This window comes from Passer domesticus, chromosome 6 (genome assembly GCF_036417665.1).
Source record: "Passer domesticus isolate bPasDom1 chromosome 6, bPasDom1.hap1, whole genome shotgun sequence".
Lineage (NCBI taxonomy): Eukaryota > Metazoa > Chordata > Aves > Passeriformes > Passeridae > Passer > Passer domesticus.
Window position 1 is genome coordinate 24,563,425 of NC_087479.1, and position 27,533 is coordinate 24,590,957.

The window sequence follows — 27,533 nt, forward strand, 5'->3', positions numbered from 1 at the left end:
ATTCTTAACTTCTATGTCAATATTAGCCAGTGTTTCTGATTCCTTCTTTTAAATCCTCATTTACATCCTTGTTTTGCTAAGCTTCTTACTACCAGTGGCTACTACAAAGCATCTTCAGAAGTAGATAGCAAGAGGGAAATAGGGAAAAGCTAACACCTAGTTATTTCTAGGACAGTCTTTGTATTGGAAAGTGTCAAGAGAAGGTAGTATCTTGCTTACCAAACTTCATCATACTTATCATTAAATCTCTGGCTCAGCTGCTAAGCTAGCAATGTTTTCTGTATGAAGCATGTTTTCAAAAGTTTTGTGCGTCAGTTTTCGGGTTTTTTGCAATCAAAATTCTTAGGAAGGCTATATGTTTTCGGTTTCCAAACTTGGAGAGGCAAAGAGTTATAATACCAGATGTGACTCTTTACAAAGCTAGACACATTCATCAACTGCTCAGTGTGTTGGCTTCTAATTCTGCTTCCTTGTCTATCTCTTGCTTATAGGCCCAAGGAGCATGCTGTTTCACAAACATAAATTCTCGTGAATTTAAAGCCCTGGGTATAGTCCAGTATTCTCTACCTCCTTTGGCAGCCTCCAAGGATAAAGAACAAAACAAGCAATATGTGGCCAATTTAATTGGAAGTGAATTTATGATACTGCATTTCAGTGCCCAATGTATGGTGAATTTCCTGGTAAAATATTGCATAGAAATGTGCAGCCTGGGTCTGAGATCATAAGAACAGTCAACACCATCAAATCTCTTCTTATTGTACATGCGAGTTGGGCTACTATAAAGGTACAAACCAGAGCTTCAAAACAGCTGCTCTTCTTTCTTTTGATTTACAAGTTAGTGAAGGTAAAAAGTAATGCAGAAAAATGGGATTTCTCCTTAAAAACAATTGGAGAACATTTTTTTATTTGTTATTGGTTTTTTTTCTGTATTTTCAAAGAAGTTAAAGAAATCTCTTTCCTGATTGAGACAGCAAAGTATTACAAGGAAGAAAAGAATTAACATTAATTTTTTTTCTTTTAAATTTCTATAACTTGGGACATTTTCATTTGAAACAGCCTTTAAACTGAACATTTTGAATATTTACGAGTAGAAAAGTCTCTAAATCTAGCAGCTGTTTAAATCACTTTAGGGGGCTCTAAATGTGCATTTCTGGTGTTGTAGATCTGACGAGTGTTGTTGCACGATGGCAGCAACAAGCAGGCAACAGCTCTAGTGTTCATTCTGGCTGCTCACATTTCCTTCTAAGCATAGACAGCTGCTTCACAGTTTGAGATTCCCAGCTGAGGCCTCTAAGATTAATGACTCAGGGGAAGAACTGAGCCCATATAACAGTATTCCTTACAGAAAATAGGGGTGTGGAGACAGAATATTTTACAAAAAACTGTGCACATCAACAAAATTTTTCTGATTTGGAATCAACTTGTGTTCCATTTTCAGTGATGCTTCCAGCTTGTAAAACATGCAAGTTATCCTTATGTGTTAGTAGATCCCCAGGTGAATGGAGGAAAAAGATGATCCTTCCTGGAAAATGGTCATTCCTGGACCTGCTTGAAGTTTTGAATCAAAAGTGGAAAGTATAAAGTTGAAGTGATAAAAACATTAGGTGCATGCCAAATGATGTTTTTTTAATATGAATATCTCACTTAATAAATCAGTAATATTGAAATTTGCGGCACAGCATTGATTTATTGCTTTCTTTCTCTGCAGTTTGAAAGAGCAACGTTTTTGCTTATACTTAGGGACTGTCACACAGGCAGCAAACATTTGGAAATCAGTTATTCTGCTCCTTCTGATAACACATACATGTATCATTTCCAGAATCCTTTGCAGAGAGAGTTTTCCTACAGGATATCCTACAGGATAGAGGCAGTCACTGATAAGATAATGGCAGTAGTTTTATGCAGCTCTAATCCTTTGAAAAAAAAAATTGTCTTTTTGAGATGTTTTCTCAGTAAGAATATCTTCTGGAACAAAGCATCATTTTTCTTATCTCTTACACCCACCTGAATCAAACCTAATATATACTACAGGTACAGCTTCAACCTCACAAGTGAAAGTATTAAATAAACCTAGAAATGTCATGAGACATTTAAATTACAGTAAAAAAAACAGCTGTATGAATGCATCAGAACAACAGTTATGATCATCATAAACTTTTGTTTAGAGATTGTATAATGCATGGGTATATGCAGCCAGTTAGTAATACAAGACAAAATACTGTTCAGCTGTGGTTGTTCACAGAAATAATGCTGCAGTATTTTGTTGTCTGAAACTCTAAATAAAATTACGGAAAACAAAAAATTATTGTGTGTGTTTCTTAGGTTCCATTTTATCCATAATTTCCTAGTAAAATATAACATTTAAGCATTAAACTTACAGATATTTTAAAGGCTTGGTCTTGCCCGTGTAAAATTTCCAGTTTCAGAGAACACAAATTGGCAATATTTGACATAATACTTTTTAATCACAGAAATTAATTCATTTAGATGGCAGCTATAGTACTTCTGTGTGTGTATGGTGTCTCAAAGGATATTAGTAGAAGCTGTTGTTGAGTATCCTTACCTTCTAAGTATACTGCTGGGTCTTGCTGCCTCTAATCAATCCATTAATTTCTGATCTGTGAGTGATAACACAACCTTCAAATAAGATTAAGAAAGGAATTTATATTTTGAGTTATCAGAGGACCAGGCTCTCGATATATAAATAGGAATTTCTTGCTTTCTCACAAATGTTTATCATGGCCTACTGTAATTCTGATTCATTTATGAGTCACTAGAAGCAGGGGTGGGGGGGGAAATAGAAAGAAAAGAGAAAAAGAGCAAGCTGGAAAAGAAGTGAAAAAGAAACCAAAAGTCATTGACAGAAAGAAGAAATGTTGGTGTGATAACTCATTACATATATACACCTTTGTTTTGTCATGTAGGTTAGATACACGTGTGTCTACATTGTTCTGCCTTCGATTGTTATTTGAAGGACTGGCTCACATATGTGTCTGGTGGTTGATAAACTCACAGACAGCAGCCATCTGAAACATAGGTAGACATGTAATAAAGTGCCAGCGTTTCTCATATAGCTGCTTTTTTTTCCTCAGTTTAGTCTGTTGGGAATGGAAGCATTCACCAGGAAGATCCTTCAGTCTTTTTAGGATTAATCTCTCTCACAAATATGGAATGTGATACCTTTGATATTTGGTATTTTAGCCAGTGTGGTGGTGAAAGGGAAGAATTTTGCTAATTTGCACTAGAAGGCTCCCAGAACATGTTAGAAAGTGTTCAGTCTTGAGAGAGGGGGAAGCGGGGGGAGGTTGTGGAGAAAAAAGAGAGAGAACCAACCCAATCCTCCTTGTGGCATATCAACAACCACGCCTTGAAACAGGCCCATAGATCTGCAGTCTGAAATGACCAGAGTTTCCTACCCCTGTTAAAGCAGAAGAATAGCTAAATGACTGACTCTCTGGACTGTCAAATTAAGAAATCCCAGTGGTTGAAATTTAAAAAAAAAAAAATTACGGAAATCTTGGTTACTTGTTTAACCAAGTATTTATCTACAGTGTCATTGCAATATCTTAAGGGATCCATCAGTGGTGCACAGTAAGTGCAATAGGAGGAAAAGTTCTTATCTCTGAAAATCTTCAGTAAACTTCTATGGATTCTTTCTGGAAATGTCTCTGTGCAAGCTGCATTTCCATCCAAGCCCTAACATTTGCTCCAAAAGTTGAAATCTAGCAGTTTGTCAGTCTTATAAATTCTTCTCTCATTCTAGATTAGTCAGGAAAAAATTATTGCAGTGTACAGATCATGACTCATCACTCTGCTAATAACAAAGAAAACAAATTCTTATCTTTTCCTTAAAATTATAGTGAACAGGTGGTAGGTCAAAAATGTTAATGTCCACCCTGGTCCTCCACAGTTCCAGGAAAGAAACAAGTCTATTCATAGATGCATTGGCAAGTATGTTATGAGATGAGACCAAGAAGAAATTTGAAGAATCTGCTGTTCTAACAAAACCCATTTCCCTTAACAAGCTTCTGTCTGCAAAAAAATTACACAGCACAATTTCAAGGGCAACTTGAAATGCCAAGTTATATGCCTGTACTTATAATATCTATGCAGTGCTATATGAGTTAACTTTTTTAGTAAGCTTCTAAAATGTGAGGTTATAAAGTCAAGACAAATGCACTATTTCCTTGGTGTCTCCACTGAAATAAAATGTCACTTTTTATGTAGTTTGTTTGATCAGTCTTTTTAAAATGATGCTTGTCTTGATTTTTGCAGAACTTTGTCACAGTGTGTAATTTCTTCAATAAAATCACATGCTATACAAATCAATCAGTCCTATGTAAATGTTCTGACATGAATATTTTCTAAAATTCAGGCAAGCTAACTGAATTTCTAAACAATCTAGAATGTCTTTTGATATTATGTATATTATTAAGCTAGTCTCATATATTTTGCATTAATCTCTAACAATGCTATAGGACTGATAAATGTGCTTCTCTTAAGACTCCTAGGATGCATATAAGACATTCAGTGCACCTTGTGTCTTCTTTCTGTTTATCTCCTATAGAATTTGGATGGTACCATAACATCTTGTTGATTGTGATTGTACTGTACTTGTTGAAAGATTTCTCAGAATATGTAGAAGATTTTGTGTAAATTGATGAAGATTTCACCATTTTGAAATAAAAGCAATTTTGGAAATGTGAAAAGCATGTAATTTCTCTACCCACAATGAGAAATGCACTACTGTGTTTTTATTGTGCTAGGTGGGATATAAGCCTGTGGAAAGGGAGAGGAAAGAGTAAGTCATTCCTGTGCCTCTCCATACAGGTTCTTTAGCACATTCTTTGTGCTGCTTGGCTTTACCATACATGCAGAGTGCCTTGCCTGACATAGGTCCAATGGATGAGAAATCTGGCTTCCTCCTGCTGAGTAACGAAAGGAAAAGACAACCAGTGAGTGGTTATACATATGTATACATATGGAGGTTATGCCACACAACGGGGTGCCTGTCTCTGACCTAGTCTTAGACGTGCTTGAATTGCTCCAGCGCTTTCTCTCCTCCTCTCTTGGCTTTCCTGTGCTTCACTACTGGTGGTCTTCTGTATTCCATGCAGATGTTTTCCCCATGTTATTTCATGGTTATTTTTCAAGTGGTTTCTTAGGAGAAGGGATGGAGAGTCCATACATGGGAACATCTGCTCTAACAATTTTTCAAAGCAAACAGCAGATGGCATTGCTGCTTCCTTTTGATCTTGCTAGAAAAATCCTGTGCCAATTGTGTTGCTTTAAGTTTCAGGCTGCGTGGTAATGGCCTACGTGAGCATTTGCTTCTCCCTTTTCTCTCAACAGTAGCGCTACTTGCAGATGTTTACTCTGCAACTTTCTGTTTAGTTTTTTTTCTTTTTGTGACCCGAACTCCTACTAGGTGTCATGTTTGTTGTTTTTTCTCTCCTCGTAGAACTTTATAATTAGTGCCATATCATTGTTATCAATTCTCTTTATTCATATGCAAATAGTGGGGAAATAAAAGATTCATCATATTCTTCAACTTTTATTTCTCTGTGGTTCAACCTCTGCGTATAGTGAGCTGGGAACTCTGTACATATTCTTTGCTCTTTTTTTTGTAAGAAAACTTTATTTCTTAAGGCAATTTTGTAGTTTCTAAATAGAGCTCTTCCTTTTTATGTAAATTTTGACATTCTGACAAATCAATGCACTTAAGTATCTATGAAATTTGAAATGTTTAAGGAAATTTTTAGACACTTTCTTGTTCATTTTATTAATTAACTTTTTATTTGAACCCTCTTTCCAACACATAGTTTCATGGTTGATCATCCTGATACATTTATATGGTTTCTTTAAGTACTTTTTGGTCAAATTTTACTCTACAGGGTGACCAGATTGCTCTTTTTAATAGGTAATAATATGAGAAATTAAATTTGCATCGGGAGGTGAAAATATGATGTAAAAACCAGTTTATAATGAAGGGGAGCTGCAGTAAACTGTGTGATAGGGCTAAGACTGTAACCAGAAGGGCGTAGTAACAGATACAGGAGGAGCCTCTGGGGACTGTTCTGGAGTTTACTGTCAGCCTGATGTGGAATTCAGGAATGTCACTTCCCTTAAAAAGCCTGGAAGATTAAGGTGGAGCCTTTGAGCATGCTCTCAGTTCAGAGTTGTAAGGCTGTTAATGGAAAGTAGAGTACGCGTAATTTTATCTTGTTTCTATATTATACTAAATTGCATTTGGACACTTAAGATGGCAGCCAGTGTGACTCCTGTATTGAAAACTGTGGGGCATTTGCACAGGCTCCTATTTTCAGCTCTCCTAAATTCACTGTTTCATTGTATCTGATCATTCAACTTCCATTTATTTCTGCTGTACTTCCGTAATTTTTATTTTATTTCCGTTTAAACATGGATTTTCTGAAGCAGTGCATGCAAATTATCATCTTACAAAGATTTCGTATCCATGTTTTAAAATCTTCTTTAATATATTGTTTTATAAAATATCATATGTCAGCAATGTCCATTTTTGTTCCATATGTTTAATTGATTATTGATTGCTGGGTATTCTTTAGAATGTTGAGGCTAATTCATTGGGGTGAAGGGGGTGAGGGAGTGGTTGTTTATTTTCAAATATTAATTTTAAACCTTCTGCAAAAGAAAGGATCTATTTATGTAATAAAATGCACAAGCCATTGGCCTTGAATGTTCTGTCTTCTTTAGTGGAACTTGGCTTTCTATATTAAACATCACATATAGCTTGAAATTATGATTGAAAACAAGAAATAAGAAAATAATAACATTTTCTGCACAGAGTTGTAAATGGCTTTGGTATATTTCTGCTATCCAGAAACCATTAACTTCATTATTTTATACTAGGTTGATTTCCCTAATTGAAAAAAAATTTACAAAGGGGAATGAAATAGATATATTTTTGCCTTACTTAACTGAGTAATAAACAAAATTAAAAAATAAGTCTGGCTATTAAAAAAAGATGCCATTTTGTCTACATCCTGAAACTGTTGGGAAATCGGCAGGTATCAAAAAAGGAAATTTGTGTTATCCATGTAAAAATTGCTCCTAATTGCTAATTTATCTATATGTATTTTTATTCAATGCCATCAAAAATAGGTTCATGCTAGCAAAATTAATTAGCTCCATCAGTTAAAAAACTAATTTCAAATCAGTTTACAGCCTTCAGTATACAGTTTTTATATCTCAGGACCTTTCATTTTTATTGGACAAAGAGGTCTTGCAACTTGTTGTGGAATATTTGGCTACTATCTGGCAGTACTGCAATGGCCTTTGCAGAGAGCTTTTCTATGGTTTTTGCTATTGGTACCATAGAAAAAAGTTGTGGTTACTGTATCCATTTAATAGTATGGCTGATGTGAGGAGAAATTGTCAGTGCACTTACATTGGAGTTTTGTTTGTTTACTTTTAAATATTGATCTAGCACTTACTGCCGAAGAAATTATTTCACTCACAGCTTTGCATTCCTCGCTTGTTGGCACCGTCATGCTTGGAACAAGAAGGAGGATTTGTGTGAATTCACTTCAGACTTACATCAGAGGAGTCAATTAAAATTACTCTGGCCAGAAAAACAGGACTAAAGTAGTGCATGGAACAAAAGATATCACGGTGGCTCAAAGATTTATAATAACAGAGTTTAGTATTTATATTATGATAGCTTTTAGAGCCGCTGTGACATGTTGGTGTTAGCCAAGCATTGTAGGCTCTTATGCTATTAGTTGATCCTCACCAAAAGGGAATTAACTTATTTCTGCCAGCTACAAACAAGATCTGCTTCTCAGACCAGTTCTCAAATGCTGTTTGCAGCTTGATTAGAAGCAATTGTAATTCCTCAGGTTCCCATATTGCACTGAACTTGAGTAATACTGGAGGGCTTGGATTTGTTCTGTCCCTAGAATCTCCGTATGTCAGATTCACATAATTTCACTCTGAATGCTAGACTTATTTAAAAAGATAAAGAAAAAAATAACAGAGAGGATTTAGCAAAATATGGGTGGTAATATTTTCAACTTTAAAATTGGAACCCAAGTTACAAAACAGAGAATAATATACAACGTGTTTCTACTTGCCAGTGTCTGTCTAGTTTTTGCTTATGATTTCTCTGAAGTGTCTTAACTGAAGGAGCCAGAGATTTGATTGAGTGATATTCTGTCTCTTAGTATTGTCATTTAAAATGGAACTTGCTTTTTTTACTCAAATTGCACTTGCCAACAATGGCATGAACTACTTAATAGCACTTCACCCCTTGAATGTGATTTCAAAATCGATTTTTATAGGTAATCTCTTCTTTTCCAAATTAAGATTGTTTCATTCCAGTAAACTGTCTTATCTGAGTTCATACATTCTTTTTTTTCCTATGAAATTCTCCATTAAAGATGGAGACCGTTCTTCAATTATTTTCCTTCCTTATTTTATTCTCTTTATGATTTTTTGAAGAGAAAGGAAATTCAAATAGCCATAGCTCAAAGCTTGACTGTGACTTTGTCTGTTTTGGTCAGGTTTGTGTCTACAGTAGTGGCAATTTAATCTAATTTTATATTAGTTTTCTAACAATCCAGGCAAATTTCCAAGAAAGGCAAATATTCTTCTTCTAATGCACCAACTTGTGATTTGAGGACAGATGAACTTGGAATGAATATTATTTCTACCATTATGTGATTCCTACCATGTTTTATTCATCTGAGGAACCAAGAGGACATTTGCATTCCATTTAATATGTGCAAGTGTAAAGGACAAGTGGTAATCTTGCCATAGTATTTCACGTTTCTATTTTTGGTGTTTAACACAACCTAACCTTCAACATTAACAGTGTAGCTGTAGCTCCAACACTAACATAAGCATGCCAAGCATTTATATCAGGCTAGATTACTCACCACTGTTGAAGCTAAATGAAACTTTTATTCTCTAACTAGTCCATTTGAAAAACTAACGAGAATTCAGAGGTTGAAGAAAATGGGAAAAGTGACTAATACCCTAATTTGCAAAATTTATAGAAAAGAGGGCCTTCTTGAAAATCTCTATTCTCTCATTTTGTTGTGGTTTATTCATTTAGAAGGATGGACTGTGGCACTGTGAAAGGTATGTTCTTAAATACAGGAGTACTATGGCTTGCGTGGAATCCATAGCAGATGGATATTGGGAGGGGAACACAGGCAGGGAACATACGAGCAGCACTGGGAAAAATGAGAGGAAGAGGGCTCCAAAGAAATCAGATAAGGAGGCAAGAAGAAAGGTGACACCTGGTGTCAACAAGGACAGGAGGGGACAATGACAGGATTTGTTTGAAGGAGAGTGGTATAATGTCTTCAGTTTCACAAACTCTGGTGAGAAGGAAAGGTATGAGGAAGAAGTGAAGCAGAACAAGTAATTTGCTGGCACTGAGTTTACAGGCATTGGAACAAAAAATGCAGGAGCGCATTTAATTAGCAGGTCTTGAGTAAATAACTAATATAAGTCTTAATTAATTGTTGTGTTAGGGTGTTCTATCCTGCCATTCTCTACAATTGCATGTTAATAGTTATTTTCACCGCTTTGGTGAAAACAGCACTGTTACATGTTTAAGGTTTAATGAATAAGATGTATGGTATCATGACAGAGTGCTAATTACTGTACAAGCAATCTAACATTCTATTTGTCATGCATTTTGCACTTGTAATAGTGCACATGCATGTTGTGTGATGCCATCTACTAAAATAGCCTCTGTTTCAGAGGGAGAAAAGTTTCTCTATTAATAAATGGAATGGCATCAGGTCTCTCTGCTGGTGTTGTATGGAAAAGACAACATCCCTGAAAGCTTTACATTCTCACATTGTTGGAGCTTCTAAGTTTTGTCAGGTGCTGGTGGCTTGGACCTAACACTGAGTTGTAACTCAGGAGACAAAACAGTTGGAAAACTTGGAGAAAGGCTCTAAGGGTCAGCGAAATTTACTGTGGGCAGCTGCTGCTTCAAAGCAACTTGCTATGCAGAAGCCTATTAAGTAGTAGTAGGTTACTTTCCTGCTGTTTCCCCAGCATGATGAATGACATTCTGAAAAGTGAAAGGACTTCCTGTGCCACAGAGGTTTTCCCTGTGACTTCTTGACAGACCCAGTTGCTTTCAAGACACTGACTGTACTTCCATCTAAATGTTGTTATGGATCTCTGTAACTGAAGTGCACATGATGCTAGAAGGAGTTTGTTTTCATCTGTAACAGGTACTTTAATGCTATTTACAGATTGCCCTATTTATTTTCTAAACCATCCTTTACATCTCAAAACAACAATACATTTTTACTAGGAAATATGTTCAAGCTGCAGAGTTCAGTATGGGAATATTTTTTCCCCCAAAGTTTTGGTGTGATTCAACTTGGAAACTTAATGTAATGAGGCAGCAGTTTTTAATTTCACAGTATGCATGTGTAAAGTCTGTGTTTGCACACATCCTCGAATGTAATTCTGGCCTATTAAAGCAGAGTGCACTTGAATGTAGGGTAGGGTAAAGTCCTTGTAATAACAGTGGATTTTAGTAAGATAAGAACTTCTAAAAAGCATGTGAAACCAGCAAAAATCTATATGAAATCAGCTAAGATAATACATCTTATGAGCCAAACTACTTGATGACCCTAATTAAGATTATTGCCTTCCCTTGCATGGGAAGGGATTAATAATCTTAATTAAATGGGAAGTGTAAATATTGATGTATCAGTAGAAACATTATAATGATGTAGGTTTGGGATCTTTAATTTTCACTGTATCCCAGGAAATAGAACATGTAACTAAAACACAAAAATGGTCTCAATGGAACTCTGATCATTAAATCCAAATATGTTTGAAGACAAAACATGTCCTTTTACATTCTGAATTGTTCAAGATACAAACTGTGGCCAAGTCTTCAGCAGAAGCTTTTGCTGGAATAATTTAGGAATGTGAAGAAAGAAGGCTCGTGTATTCCTGCTGTGTGTCTCTCTTGTTGCCTTTTGTTCACTCCCCTTTGTAACTTTTTCAATCTTTTGCCAATCATAACCAGATCTAGCCAAGGGCTGGAAGCCTCTGAACTGTTCAGCTTCAATAAATTATGTGAGAAAAGGATGAGATAGGAATGCATCCACTGGCTCAGATCAAATGTCCAGTGAGTTCCCTCTGACGACAACCATGAATAAATGGTTAGGAATGTTTCTTCTATCTTTTCCTTGCTTCTGGTAATCACAAAACGGACTTCCTGCACCCCATCTTTGTCAATCAATTTACTTGCTGACTAGCAATGTTTGAGGTAATAGTCTTGTGAGATATAACTTCCCTCTCTGAAATCCACATTGACTCTTTCTTTTTTAGAATTACTGGCACATGGACAAATATGATATGTTTTACTATTCATTTCTAGGGTTGTGCCAGGTACAGAGGTTGGACATTTTGGTTTTTTTTCCGCACAGTTCTGCATATCTGCACTCTAGTCCCTGTATAGGATCTTGTTTGCTGTTTCTCAGTACCATTCTTTCAGCTTTCCAGGCATTTTTCCAATACAAAATTAACAGGAAGAAAAATTGCCTTTTGTGTCCCCCTTTCCTCCTCGGGTTAGTACATCTCTTTGGAGAGCCAGATTGGTGAGAGCAGACACTGATAAATCTGAAATCCCAGGATCACAAAACATCCATTTGTGTTCAGCACTACTTTGTTTTCTTTTTAAGTTTTTCTTGGGTTTTTTGCTGTTTATTTAATTGGTGGGCAAACTCACACAATCAAACATCTCTGCCCACATTTATTTTTATGTGCCAATCTCTAGGGTGAGGACTGATTTTATTTCACCTGCTTCATTACTTAAAAGAACTTAATGACTCCATTTACATTTACTGTGAGTAAATAGTGACTGTTATAAGAATCCCCTGCATTAGCATCTATGCCAACCCATAAAAGTAAGTAGAACTGAGGTTTAGACCAAAATGTATTTTGTGTTCAGTTATTCTGCTTTAAGATATTTTACTTGTGTTTACTTGTGGTTCTCCACTGTACAGAATTGAAAACCTACATGGCAGTGCACCTGTGGATCCTCCAATGCTCTTTCTTGAAAAATTAGCCAAGTTGCTTAAACAATTTATAGAGTGTGTCGCAGCTGACCAACAAGTAACTTATGGGATTTCAGAGGGAATCAAAAGAAGTGTGTACAAATAATGTAATATAGCTGGATTTTAGGAGACTTTCAAGGAAGGTCCTCATCAAAAGTTGCTGAATAAACTGGCAGAAAATAAGGAAAAAATATTTGGATTAGATAAGCAGCTGAAGAAAAGGAAATATAAAATAATTGTGCATGGTCAGTTTTCTCAGTAAATGGAAGTCACCTGTTAGTCTTCTCAAAAGAAGGGAGGAATAATGAGGCAACCGTCTGTCAGTGATACTGTTACAGAAAAACATTAAAACAAGGACCAAATATAGAGAACTGGAAAAGGAGATTACAAAGTCATGTCTTTGTGAAAGAATGTTAGATAAAGTCAGTGTAGGTTACTGTGAACTAGGCAGAGAAGGTTAGGTATCCCTTACATATAAAAAGAGATTTTGAGACATCTCATCACTCAGTAGTAAGATCTTGGGCTTATAATACTTCTAAAGAGAAGTAAAAATGTTTGTACTACATTCCTTTAGCAAAAGATGCAAATATAAATAGTAGTCCTGTAAAAACATTAGCTTAGTATCAGTCAAAAGAAAACCAATTCAATGTTAGTAATTACTTGCAAGGGAACATAGAACAAAACAAGAAAATTTATGTTTCTTTGTACAGCTGTTGTATTACTGTATTTTGAAGACCATATGAGGTTACAATTCCCTTCTGCCCCTATAAAGACATGTTGGAACTTGGCAAGATTCTGGACATGGTGGCAAGGCTCAACATGAAGCAGTATTCATACAGGGGACATATAAACAAGTCAGACTTTTAGTTTTGTAAATAAATCCTGAGTAATATTAAATACAGAATGAACCACCTCTGGTGTGGGGAATTCCTCAGCTGTAAATTAGTGAAGTCTGTTGTAGGGGGGAAGGGTAGCACTCTGCTCACTGTTTTTAACCTCTCTGCTGTCAGGTACTGGGCTAGATGGAGTTTTAATCCATCCACTATTATGATCGTATGGGTTAACAACCTGAATTAGCCTACACTGTGGTCAGGTTATGCCAGTGGTAAAGACTGGCAAACGCTGTCCTCTGCTGTATTTCATGCACAGATCCTCAGTAATTTCACTGCTTTTAATGTAACATGTTGGAGACTAAGCAGTTGGAGACTAAGCCTGTATATAACTGAATGTAAAGTACAATGTGTCAGTGGTTTGAAATTCTTGCAGTCATTCTTTAAAACATACACTGAAACTCAAGAGGGTCAAACAGTGCTTAAATTGGCTGGAAATCCAGATAATTTATGACATGGAAAGCTCAGTTAGGGGCCCAAACAATGTTTCTTTTTTTGGTGACATGATAATACAGCCATCTACATATAATTTCTGTAAAATCATAGATGTATTTCTTTCATAAAAGTGCTTTTAAGAGAAATATTCTTTTTCACCCACCACCTTTATTTTTTTTCCTGTTATTTTATAAGAGCAGGAATAGCAATTGTTCGTGGTTTTTTGTATTCATCTTCCATGCTCAGGAGACAAAAGAAGCAGAATTCTGGCCAAATTTATGGATTCGCAACACTGGTAAAGGTAGTTGATAAAATGTAATCTTTAAAGAATACTGGTTGTGTGGCCACATGTGCTGAATCACTTTTAGATCCAACACCTAAACTCCATCCTAATGCTGGCTTCATGCCAGCATTCATGGTTCATGGAAGCATCCACAGGACTACTTATGCATTCCCAGATGTGGTTTGTGTGCCTTCCTATTCATACAGTCCTATTCATACAGTCTTGCTGCCTTCCAAATTAGTAGAAAATCTGCAACACATATGCTTCCAGAAACTGTCTCAAAATATGATGATTTAATACAACATTCCTTTCTGATTAGGAAAACTACTTCCAATGAACTATCTGCTTAAAGATTTTTATCAGACATTCAAACTACTGATTCTGCTTTTAAATGATGCTTTCCTTGGCTGTATATTACCTCATTCTGACATCTCATACAAGGAGATTAGTTTTCAGCTTGTAGAACACTGGTTTAAAAGCATTCCCCCTTTTATATTAAGCAGAGAGAACAGATCATAAATTAACACTTACATTGTATTGTTATCAGTGTTCTCAGTGCCTTGAAGCATTTGAACTGCCTAGATATACATTAACCATAATGATTGTCAGTCAGGCACACAGACATAAAGGATATCTGATGATCAGTATTTTTTACAGTGTGACTACACAGAAGATATTATGGTTCCAACACACGAAACAAAAGTGTGAGATAATGAAGACAGAAACACAAGACAAAACAATTGATTTGATGAACTTCATTTTGACAGTGCAGATGGTGAATTTTTCAGTGGTGATCCCAGGGTTCTGGGCCTTCAGTGGTAAGGTTTTTCTCCTTATTCTCTTCCCATTTGAAAATATCCTCTGTTTTACCATTTTCCATCCAGAGAAGCTGGTCTCCAACAGTGTAATACCCAGACCTTTTCCTCCCTTGATTCACGGCAAATATTAGGTGTAAAATTTGCTTTACGAGCAAAGGTCTTGATTTGTTTTTATTACCATAAAATGTTTTGTTCCACAAATCATTCAGAGTAGTTTTCAAATACAGGATCCCAGAGATCACATTATAATAATTTGTTTTGAAGATTACTGGTTGAAGGAGATACTGAAGTGGAAAATGAAAAGAAAAGGAGTTTTTGTAATTTAATATGAGACCCATCCATAAAATAAAACCTTTGATAGAATTTAAAAATATGTAGTTGTGGAACTTTTATTTCTTCTTCTCTAGTGAAGGAGGTGGGGGCGGGGGGGAATCTTTCCACAGACATTTTGGGGTATTACTAGTTAGATTCTTCAATTTTTCTATCCATTGCTGTTCACAACTTTCTTCCCAAACTCACTGAGATTTTCACATGTTGAAGATTTCTCAGAAATTGCTTCTGCAATATAATGCCTAATCACCAACAAATATACAGGCATTTCAACCACATAGGGAGAGGATTTAAGATGATTCACCCTTGGATTAACACCAACCCCTTCAATGCAAGGTGATGAGTTTCAGTCACTTATATTAATTTCTCAGCCAGTTTTGTAGAAATGTTAGAAGCTAGCACAGCACGTGAGTAATATGATACACAACTCTACTAATATAAATGATAGCTTAGAGTAGAGTTGGTGAACAAATGATTTGCTGGTGTAACCTAATGCTCCACTCTAATTTGATGTTGCTAAAGGCTGAAAGGAGACACAAATGCAAGATGTAAATTTCTGTTTAATGCAGTGTTTGATGGCCACAGATGGCTACGCTTGTAGGCCAAGACAAGTAAAAAATGATAACTTTATGGACTGGAGAGATTTTGCAAAGTTTTTACTGCCTGGGAAAAAAAAAAAAGTAGGTTAGACCAAAAAAGTGAAGTGGGAAGCATGGAAGAGATGCACAAATTATTTGAATCAAATACAAAATTCAGCTGATTTCAGATCTGATGCTTTAAGGAATCTGAGTCTGTTCTAATGAAGGTTGTCACTATTTACACTCTGACTTCCCTGCAATATTCTCTTTATAGTCTAACATCTCCATTCATCAAATGATGTAACACTTATTTTTTTTCTTTTAAGAGTAATTCTGTAACTACAGGACTTGACTTTAGCTGTTAATTCTCAGCATCCTCAGAACATAATTCATTCTTGCTCCTTGAATGAAATTATCCAAATTACAAGTTGGTGATTTCCCTGTTACTGGTCTTTCTTGAATGGCTGGATTCAAAAAGGCCAAAAAAGTCTGTTTAGCATTTGCTACCTTAGTTTCTAGATCTGGAAGCCCTTTGGGTTTTTGAAGTTACCGGGACTAAAATGAGAGCAGGAAAACTCTACTATCCCTCCTGCTTATAATGAAATCCTCAGGGGACTGAAGACCGGAGTTCTGTGAATTACGTCCTTGTACACCTATGGAAGGAGTCCTTAGGCTGCCTTCATTAATTCATTAGTGACTAAAGAGATAAATGTTTTAATGTAAAGGTGCTAAGAATTCAAGAGATGACCAAATGCTTGAATCTGTAAGTGAACAAAGAAATATTGGCTCTTTTCCAAATCTTCTGAATCAACCTGCAGGGGTTCATTTTGTGAACTGAACCCAGCAGGATTCACACAGCTGTAGAGAGAAATCTAACACCTAGTCCAAGTGAGACAATTCCAGGATCCAGCAAAGAATTCCTAAACCACACAAGACATAAAACTTGCTCTGTGAAAGTATTGTTTTAACTTTCTAATCTTTATGCAATTTATCCATTTATTTTCTATGTCCATTTATTGTCTGTGTCCTTACTAACAGTAAGTAACTATTATTTGCTTCAGTATAAGTCATAAAACCTGCAGTGAGGTTTTCTTCAGGCAAACTGTTGTTGGAGTCTCTAGAAGGCATAACTTTGCTCCAGTAAAATCTGAATGAGGATCTTATGTTATGACCTTGAATGACTTTTATTGACTTTTAAATAAAGTACTTAAATAAAATCAATAGAGCTCTGAGCTAACTCACCATTCATTTTTTTCAGAATTCTGCTTTCTTCATAAGAAAGGAATTTTAGGTTGCAAAGTAAGGACTAAAGAAATTGTAGATGGCTAAATTGTGCCAGAGTGGATTATTGAATTAGTATTGTAGAGTTTTTAATCATTAATTCTTGTGCTTCCCTGTATTTATGGAGTAGACAGAGAAAATTCAAGAGAATATTTTGAAAATCGTTCATATGCATATATATGCTGCTGGAAGTGGAGGTGTAAATGGAAAACAGCATTTTTTTGCTTTGAAACACCATTGCCTGTTTCACCTTGAAATTTGTTAGCCTTATTAGTAACTAAGGGATAGCATGCTGCTGCTGTAGTATGTTATAGCTCTCACTAAGATTATAAGTAGTAATCTGAATATCAATTAAAAGAGTACAAATTAGGAAAGCACTATTTTGACGTAGAGTTCTCTGATGAAACAACTACTGCATGTCTTCCCTTGCTTAGCTCTGTTTCTTTTTTTAAAGCATGTGTCCTAGTGACAAAGGATCCACAAACACTTAGAAAATTGTTGTAAGGGCTAACAATCACTATGAAAAGAAGTATTTTATTTCCAGTCTTAATTTATCTGAGTTTGGTTTCCTTTTTTTTTTTTTGTCTTCTTACATCTTTATTCACCATGAAAATGAGTCCTCTATTGTCTAACACATCATCCCATATGTACATGTGAAACAGAGCAAAGTTCCAACATCACATTAGAAACTATGTGTAGTGCAATAGGTATTTTAACTCACTTTGTCATACTATTAGTAAAAACCTTTTTGCTTACTTTAATTTAGGGACTCTCATAGCTGGACATTGTTGCTAACAATTTTTCAACAAATTTCATGCAACTAAATCTCTGTATGTGTCACTGTGTTCTAGCAAAATAAATGAGACACATACTGTGCAGTTTCACCAGACCTGGAGCAGACATGGAAAAGATATAAATGTGTCAGTATTACGGGAGGGAAAATACATAAATGCACATGGTGACTCTCTTAAGTCTTGAGCTCAGTGTGATACTAATTCATTTTGGTGACATTTGGAAAACTTCTCCCAACATTAATAATAAGTTTATAGTGGGGGGTAATTCTGACAGACACAGTGTTGAAATAAAAACTTGAAAGAATGTCCATCAGATTTTACAGGTGCATAGAACATGTATTTGCAGTTGATTGATGATCTTTTTGTTAAAGGTTGACATAACGCTGAATGGAATGTTTTGTTTATATATGGTGGTCTAGTTTATTGACCAGCACCAAAATGTATGACCAATTTGGGACTTCATACAGTGTCTCTTTTTCTTTTTCTTTTTTTCTTTTCCCTGGAAGAAATTTCTGTATTTGTCTTCTCATATGATTATGAAGAAATGGATGCTCTTTGATTATTTTATAACTATTATTTTCTTGAAATAATTATTCTTTTAAATGTTATTCACTTGAACTGAAAATTTCAATGAACAAAACAGAATTTTAAGCAATATTTAGGGAAAGGATTCTGGAATCAACCTTCTGTGCAAATGTTATAGAAATTAGGGTTTTTTGTGAAAATGACCATAACAGTTGGCATGTAATTTGAATAGATCTGTCTTTTGTTTGACTATTTCTTTTTAAAATCACTTAAAGAAAGAAACCTGAAAAAAATAGATCCGAAGATGTCTGTCCCCAATGGTTGTAAATGGAAAAACTGAAAAGATGGTGCCAGTATTTAATAAAGAAGTTGATTTGTTTCTTCTATATCATCAAATCAGTGGAAGAAGGGTTGTGTTTAACCTCACTTCCCATTCAAAATCTTAAGACTAAAATAAACTCTGAACTGCAACAGCTACTTATCTAAATACTGAATTGATTTTGAAATTATAAAGTGTTGTACACTCAAAGCCATTATTTATATTAGTGTAAAACTTAAACTTCCATTTTAACTACAACATGTACGTTGCTCTTACCTGTGATAAGTAGGAAATGAGAACCTTTTTGGTTCTTCAGTCAGTTTTGTTTGCTAAAATTGGAGTCTCTAGATACCTTTCAGTCAAAACTGACATTGACTCTGAAAGTTGAGTGTTTAAAAGTTTAAACAAAACTGCTTAAAGAATCCTATTACCAACTTTGCCCATAAAGTTTTAGCTATGATTTTTTCTTCCTTTAGATTGCACATTTGTATTTGTGTTTATTCAGGAAATTAAAAGTATATCAGTATATTGGAAATATTGTGCAGTTTTTTGGTCTGCTTTCATGTCCCTTGTCTCAAAATATGATAATCTATATAATTGTAAACTCAGTGTACTTCTCCCAACAGAGAATTGACTAGGACAAAAAAGGGAGATGCTTGTTAAAAACCATTCCTTTTCATTAGCTGTGCCAACAAAACATAGAATCCCAAACTGTTCTGCCTGCCCTGGATCGTCAAAGTGTAGGGATTGGAATATAGTCAGGGAAATTACCTGGTTATAATCCAACCAAGTCTGAAGAAAATGTAACAAAAAATGTCGAAAAATAAGTAACTAAAAGGCCTGTGTGTATCTAGGTTACGTCAGTTAATCTAAAACCACAACAAATGCTCCCAGGCATGTGGTGGGTCTGTGCAGTGACCTTTGGGGCTGCCCAGTGCAGGGCCAGGAGTTGGACTCGATCAACCTTGGGGTCCCTTCCAGTCTAGCATATTCTATGATAGACTCGAGTTCTCTTATTCTTCATAAATGCAGAATATTTTATACATTTTTTGTTTTTCACCACACCTTAAGAAAAATAAAGTTAGGGGGGTTAATAGCACCCAAGTGGATCAGGTAATCTTGGCTCATGGACCTTCTCAGAGAAATAAAGGATGTGTGGTCTTTTCATGGTCAGACAGTTAGTTTGTCTTGTGAAAAGACCAGATTTCTCTCCGATGTTGATTGTATAGACTCCTATACTTAAAAAGTTAATATTATAATTCTTAGATTTTCCACAGACACAGGACTTTAATCTATTTAAGAGTTATTCTCATAACAAAGACCTACGTGGAAGAATTTAGCTAAATTATGTGTGCTCTATATACCTGACTTTATTTCTGAAGGAAATTGATTTAGAATCTTTTCCAGTCATGTTCTGGTAATGTTAATGTTCCTACAATAAAAGTGAAAGAAAGCCTTTTAACCAGGTGATATTCACCCTTCTGTCTTCTGAATCCAAGTCCATAAAGGTGTGATCCTGATGCGCTGTACACAGCCTCTCAATATTCTTTAGGGCGCTGTAAGTTTTGTTTTCTTTCTTAACAGTGTAACGAGTGACTGTAGAAGTCAGATAGTGGTATTGAGAGTGACAACACACTTTTTTCCAAGACCAAAACATCCTCTTCCTCACAAGGAATTTAAGGAACTGGAAGAATTATGGATACATGAACTGGCAGTGTAAAAAGGTAGGACTAAGTGAAGGAAGTTAAGCTTTATAAAGCAGAGGAGAGGGTGTTTTCTGTGCTCTACAAAATTTCGAAATGAGACAGTACAAATGAACTTCAGTATAACTGTAAGAATATTTAAATGTGGATCTTTGTTGAAAAAATTTTGGATTAAAGCTCAGATAGTGTTAAGTGTTGTAACTTATTTTAAAAAACAACTTATATCAGCAATCATTAATATATTCAGTATATTCATCCTTCTTCATATTGAACTTTTCTCGAGTACTTCAGAAAGTAATAAACATTTTGCTTGTTTCTGCATAGTGTTTACTGGCATTGATTTATTAGGAGCTGAATTAAAAGACATTTTGTTATTCTTTCTTTTGTCCTTTTAATGGATTCAGTTTGTTGTATGTACAAGACTCAGTGTAGTTATCAGGCTAATCAACTAAGCCACATTATTAAAAAAGCTGGGCTATCCTACATATTTAAATTTAATGTCAGGGAGGGCATAGTTAGAAGAAGCACTTTAAATTGTGTTTCCTTTTGTGTAATTGTGGGTTTATGTAGTTTAACACAGTTGCATAGTATTTTGATCCTTTTCCTTCCAGACCAGAGACTGTTTATCAATATTGGTTTGGCTTTTTTGAATTGGTAATTCTAAATATTTGATTAATGGTAACATTTTAATATTGTTTTATTTTCTTGCCCACTCTTAAAACTACTCAAACTGCGGGCTCTGTAAAACTAAAAGAAGGGGTGGACTTCCAGTCCAGTGGTTAAATTACTTTTTATCTGCAAAAACAAGTAAACTGTAATGAACACTGTGACTATCAATTTGACAACTGTTAACTATTGCCAGGGAATTTTCTTGGGTTTGTGATATTCCTCCAGTGAATACTTTGATTTTAATTGGGTCTTTGTGACTTTTGCAATGCTTAGTTTGGCATATAACTCCCAAGTTCAGGAATAATTGGCTGGTGTTTCTGCTATTTATCATGAGGCAGTGCAGATAAATGCTCCAACAGTTGCACTGATTTGAGTATAAAAAAAGTCATCAATGTCTTTACTTTTCTGTTATTCTACAAATGTAAATCAACTCTTGTATAAACTTTGTATAACATGGAACCTGAAAATATGGAAACTGATATTTTCAGACCAGAACAAACTCCTGTGCTATGCTGAAGTCAGAGTACTGGCAGGGAAATAAGTCTTTATCAGACATTAAATTACTGATTAAAATATTTCTGTACCGTAACATCACTTTAAATAATATGCCATCTAAGAATGTATTTTGTGCATAATAACTTTAAGGAAACGTGCATGCAGGTAGATATTCAGGGCTTTCTGTGTGAGGAAGTTTAAACATACATCAGGTGTCAGAGCCTGTTGGAAAACTCTATGTCATGCAATTCAGAGCAGACCTGGTAAATCTATTCATCATGAGCCGCAGACCACCACTGTGTTTGCACTGCAGAAAGCTGGCCTTTCTTTTCTGGATAATAAATGATCACAGAACTGGAAATGAGTCAGACCTTTCAGACCAGCCAAAGACAAACTATCTTTGATTCCAGTCCTCTTGATTCACCTGTACATATTCCATGTATTACTCAGGTGCTAAGCAGAAGTGCTTTTTGTCTTTGAGGCTGAATGGCCCTTTAGTTTAAATTAGGGACGTTCGCTGGTCTTCCCTGAGAAAGTAAAATAAATTTGCTAGTGGTTACTAGTTGTAAAAAGCTGTTAAAATACACAAGTTCTGCCTCATTTCCAGTGAAATGCTGTGATTTAAGAACACTCATTTATTGTTACACAGTATGCTGCCAGACGGTCCAGGTAGATGAAACCTGATTCTCTCTCTTATTGCTTTAAGCATTTCATTATCACTTGTGGGTTGTTTCGAAAGACAAGGAAAATATAAAACTCCTTGGAGTGAAGGAGTAACTTGCAGCTGAGATTTTTTTGTGAGTTGTTGGAGTTTTTTGCAATAAATTGACTGCATTTGACCTTTGACTCAGGAGGACTTTATGGTTTTCTATTACTCAAGAAATGTTTCCATAATGACAGTGCTATGAGAGGTGAGATGCGTAAAAGAAACTGTTATGTAATGAAACATGAAGAGACACACATGACATACTAAAAGCTTGACTGGGCAAGTCAGCCTGTGTCAGCAGTAATGCTAAGAACATCTATCATTGCAGAAGCTGGGCCCAGTCTGTGATACCCTGCTGCAAGCTAGGTATGTAGTCAGATTGCTGAAGTGAAGCCCCTTTTCACTGACCTGTTACAATGATATGAAGTGTTAAATGTATTTTTAGATAAGCCATCTTGTTTGCTATCTCTAGACAGCAAGCTGTTATTGATTGATTCCTACCTTTGCTTTCCCAAAGTATTTTTAGTGATTTCTTATGAATACTTGCACTAACTATATACCTTTGAATTGTGCTCTTTTGTTGTTCTAATGATGATATTAAAAGTTAGACATTAACAATGGTGTGAAATATGTCACAACCGTTCTTTTATTTAAATGCAGTTAAATAATTTTTTATAGTCTTTTAATTCATGGGAAGCTATATCCATACTGAAACAGACCATAGAAAAGTTCATTTCATTTTGAATTGTATTCCCCTGATATCCATGCCTGACATCTCTTAAAGAGATGATACTTCCTTTTCCCATGTTGCAGCTGCTTTTAGGAAAAATTGTAAAGCCTTGCAAACATTTGCTATTTACCAGGTTGCGAATTCTGATTAAAGGTCTCCACACTAGACTTTGATTACCTTGTATGTTAGAAAAACAACTTTAAATGGGCAATTGTATTGGAATAAGTATCACTGTTCATTGTAAAAGTTAATACAGGTTAGTTAGTTAGAATTAACCTAGCTGAAAAAAAAAGTAGTTTTGTATTTACAACTTTCCTGGTCTCTCATGTTAGTGGTATATATAATTATCAGCTTGTTAACAGGTTGCTGGGTTTTTCTCTTCTTTCCTTTTTTTTTTTTTTAAGAAGAAATAGTAAAATCTTGGAATTACTGGTATCATAAATGCTTTTGTTTTCAACATCTTAATTTCTGTTTTAAATTGAATTAAATTCTGCAACAATTATTCCTGGTTTTGAAGTCTACTTAATTTTTTTCACCATGCTAACACAAAAGCAAATAATTATTAATTTTATCATCGTAGGATGCTTTTGAGGCAGGGAAGTTCTAGCTCAATTACACAGCCAAGGAGCTACACCATCAGAAGTACTGCGTGGCATGCAAAGGTCATACAGGAAGCATGTGGTTGGGCTAAGGATTGGCCCTGTCTTATTGCATTTTTTGTTTACAGTGACACATGAAACCATTTGTTGTTTTAATTTTCATTTCATGATTGTGGTAGTTTGGGTTTCTTATAAAGTTAATAAAACTTCCAATAAAGTTTTAGAGTAATCCCTAATCTTTAAAATTAAATCCAGAGCAAGAGTTTCTTTTTCTGTTAGCATTTTTTCCAAAATTGTTTTAATAAATTTAAAACTTTTTTCATGTTTTAAATTTATTTTCTTTTCTCTTTGTCTTTTTTTACTTTTTGTATATAAACTTCCCACTTTAGCAGAGACAGGAGGTAAAAGAAGGAACTGTGTTATCTTCAACCCAACAGAGCTCAGTACAGACAGGAAATGTCACCAAACAATTCTTGCTTCACAATATTTCCAACTATGAGTCTTTTTAGTCAGGTCTGAGAGGGGAGAAGCACAAGATGTAAGACTACGAGCCCCAGAAGTTTGGGGGATGGGACTGTCTGTTTTTAGCTCAAAAAAACTTGATAGGGTTTGGATGACAGTGACACGACCAGCCCATGTTAATGGGAAAGTGAGGGAAGCAGGTGACCAGCTGTGCAAAAACCCCCTAACCACATTTCTCTGCCCTCAACAGACCATTTGTATGCAACCATCTCCATTGCTTTAGACCCTTTCTAAAGTAGTTTCACAGTTTTTGCTGTCCTCACCCTGAAAATGGATGATTTGGACACGTGTTTTGAACGTGGTTAAATTGCCATCACATGTTCAGGGAAAAACCCAAACTTTCTTCAGACTGATATGTCCTCAAAGTGTGCATCTCAGAGGGCTTTTAAGGTCTGTGCAAAGAAATACAGGTTGCAGATAATTCCATTTCCTTTGCCACCAAACAGATCTAATTCTGCTGTGAGAGGGAAATATTTTTTCTTTCTTCTGCTTATTAGCAGGTATTGTACTTGTTCCAGTCTTTAAAATCTTCTAATTCATCTGTGTTTTCTAAAGTATTTCACAAAATACAGTGAAGGTAAAGAGGAAGTCGGTGCTGAACTCTTCATTCTCCAACTTTAGGAAACAATTAAAGTAACTTCTGGAGTGTCCTGGATTTATTTTAATAATTAATGTCTTGTAAAGAAGGCATAGAGGATTAAAATGGATTCCTTACACCCAGAGCTGTGAAACTGTTAATTGTCTTGGTTCTCTAGATTAAACAAATTGTTATACCAAAAGTAACTCCTTAATGTAAAACATGTATTATTTATCTATCGTTGGAGATGCCCTTTCATGTTTTAATTTAAAGTTTGACATAGTCCATTTGAATTATCAGTCAATATTGTAGATATTTTAATATTGTTTAAAGTCTATATTCTATAAAGTATTGCATTCTAGGAGGGAATTAATAAATGTTTTGCCAAATCTTTTTTTAAAAATGTCTTTGTTTGATCATGCCCTCTGATGTTTGCTTTCCAGCTTTGAATACTCCAGCAAACATGTTGTAAGGACACTGTCTGAAAGTACAAGCTGTAAGCACATACTGCTGACTGCTCACTGAATTTGAATTCTAAATATTTGTTGCAAGCATACTAATCACTGAGTTTAGTATGAAAGGGAAGAAACTGAGCAAAAACTGTCACATACCAAGGACAAAATAGTACATTATATTATTTGAATTGCAGAAATTCACATGAACCTCATGGTTCTCCTCTACCTATGCTCACTACTTAGCTCAGTAAAAAAATTTTCAGTGCAAAGAGTTTGCTCAGTTCTGTTTTAAGATGAGTATTTTCAATTTATAACTAGGAAGCAAATTATGTAAGGGATATGCAAGAAAAAAATACATACTTTTCACAGCTCATGTGACTATGACATCTACCAAGTTTATTAATTTGCTCTTTTTTAGTGTATGTGGAAAGAAACCTTCTCTTTAAAATACTCTATGTCAAAACAAAAAGCAAAAAATTACTGACTTGCTGTAAATATGATTGAATGGAAATCCTGAACAAAATTTTGCAGTTTTATAGTTATTTCTGATTTCCACAGCATTTCAGTTTGGAGGCAGGTTTTGGATGGCTGTTTAGTTGTTTAAAATATTTCAAGATTGATTGCACATTTACCATTGAGTAAAAATTTATTATTGGTATTTTTTAAGTCTTCTGGTAATGGAAAGCCATAGAGTTTGTATTTTAAGTCTTTGAAAAGTGCAACGTAAGGTAGGTTATTATGTGCCTTTTGTTTCTTAATGTGAAACTTAGTGGAATGAATCCGTTTTCAGATTGGCGCATTAATAACAAATAAATCTGTTTGCTTCACTGAAGGCAAGCAAGGGTGAAATGACAGTGTCAGGTAATACAACACCATGAAGGCATCTCTTAGGAGTTCCTGTGCATATGCCTTGTTTCTTATGATAATAATACTTTGTGGTGGCCTGGTTTCATGCATGTTCCCAAAAAATTCTCTAATTGTTGCAAAACTAATGTAGGTTACTCTGTGTTGCCAAAAAAAGACTTCATAAAAATGACAATACAAGGGAAATCAATACTTCCTACATTTTTCTAAAATTCCTCAATATGTGGACAAGGATGAGGTAGTTATAGAGGGCTTCAGATACTGGAATAAAATAGAAAATGTTCTTGAGGATATGACTCCTGAATGATTGCAAGTAGAAGATAATACCTTCAAGCATTTCAGTAAGATGTATTTGTTTTTCTTCTTTGAAAATCTATTTTAATAGTCAGTAACCAAGTGTCTATTCCCAAAACCTTTTTCCTCTCTTGCCGTATTAGACTAAGTGGAATGGAGTCCCATTATATAGCTTCAAGTCTTCACTCTGTTTCTGCACAAGAAGGGTTGGGGAAAGTGGCAGCATTGGCTTGGTTTGAGTTTTGACACTAAAAACCTGAAGCAAAGCTTTTCCCTTGGTCCTAAATCACAGGCACTAATATAATGAAAAGTTTTGGCAAAATTTCAATTAAATATTTACCTGCTCCTATGTCAAGAATTCATCTGGAAAAAACCCCAATTTTAATTGAAATTGTACAGTTGAAGGGTCTAATCCATGCATATATTTAGGTTGAATTATTAACTCAGTGACTTAAACTTTATAGGGTAGAGGCATTTTTGTCTCTCAGAGGTACCACATGCACAGCCTTACTTTTTCAGTACAAAAACAAGATGGTGTTCACAGCAGAGGTCAAAAGAAAGGTTGGTTCCACAGCATTTTTTATCTTTGTTCTATGTGTTTTCTACACTACCAGTCAGCCCCTCCACCTGAGGCTTTTCTCCTACATCCCAGGCTCTTAAATATGAAATGTTTACATTCAGATTTAAAATGCAATAACCAACATTACAATGAAACAATGAAAAGATATGAAAAGAGATCCAAAGGCTCTGTAGGTCTGTCTTTAAAATATTCAGAGGACCTATGTCAGCAGTAGAGCAAGAGCCAATTCTCATGTTTACATGTGTCTTTCAGGAAATCAATATAATATCTGAAGTATATTTTAATGTTGTTAAAACTGTAAGCAACTTAAAAAGTAATCCTATTCTACTACCTTTATCCACTAGGTGACAGCACAGCTCTTTTACCTTTTTTTATTATTATCCCTAGGTGCTCTTTTAAAAAGTAGTTCAGCACGAACTTTTAAGAATGTGTTCTTTCCAAGTGAAAAGTACGTACTGTGCATGCTTCTTTTAATGAGTTAAATTTTTATATGGTAAGGAAATTTTTCATAGTATAGTTACTTTAGTTAATGCAAATAAAATCCTTTATCACTGAGCAAAGTTGTTTAGCTGTGAAAGATGATGTGGAGTAGCTTAACTGTAGTCTGATAAATAGCTGTGGAAAAGCAAGTCCTGGAAATAACTGGGGAAGAAAAGCAGTTTTTAACCCCAAGGTAAGATATGCAGAACAATTATACTTTTGACTGTGCTACTGCTCTTTAAAAAGAGCTTAAATTAGTAAAGCTTTCTTCTTAATAAATAATAGATTTTGCAGTGCAGTAAACCTTGTTTACGGTGATTTAATTAGAGATGCGTTACTTTCGGTACTGTATTTTATAGTTCATTTGTCTTCTACTCTAGTAGTTACTTCCAATTTTCTGAAAATTCTTGAGAAGTCCAAGCATTGGGAAGAAAATAGAAGAAAAAGTTCACAGAATTGTATTTCCATACGAAATTGCATGCAGTTTGAAAACTGATAAACTGATCCTGGCTAAAATTCATTTCAC

General features: G+C 35.1%; 1 protein-coding gene across 6 annotated transcripts in view; it reads left to right on the forward strand.

The window, feature by feature from the left end:
• Positions 1–27,533, forward strand: part of SLC25A21 (solute carrier family 25 member 21) — a 237,453-nt gene that overhangs the window by 83,815 nt on the left and 126,105 nt on the right. The gene's annotated exons all lie outside the window — the stretch shown is intronic.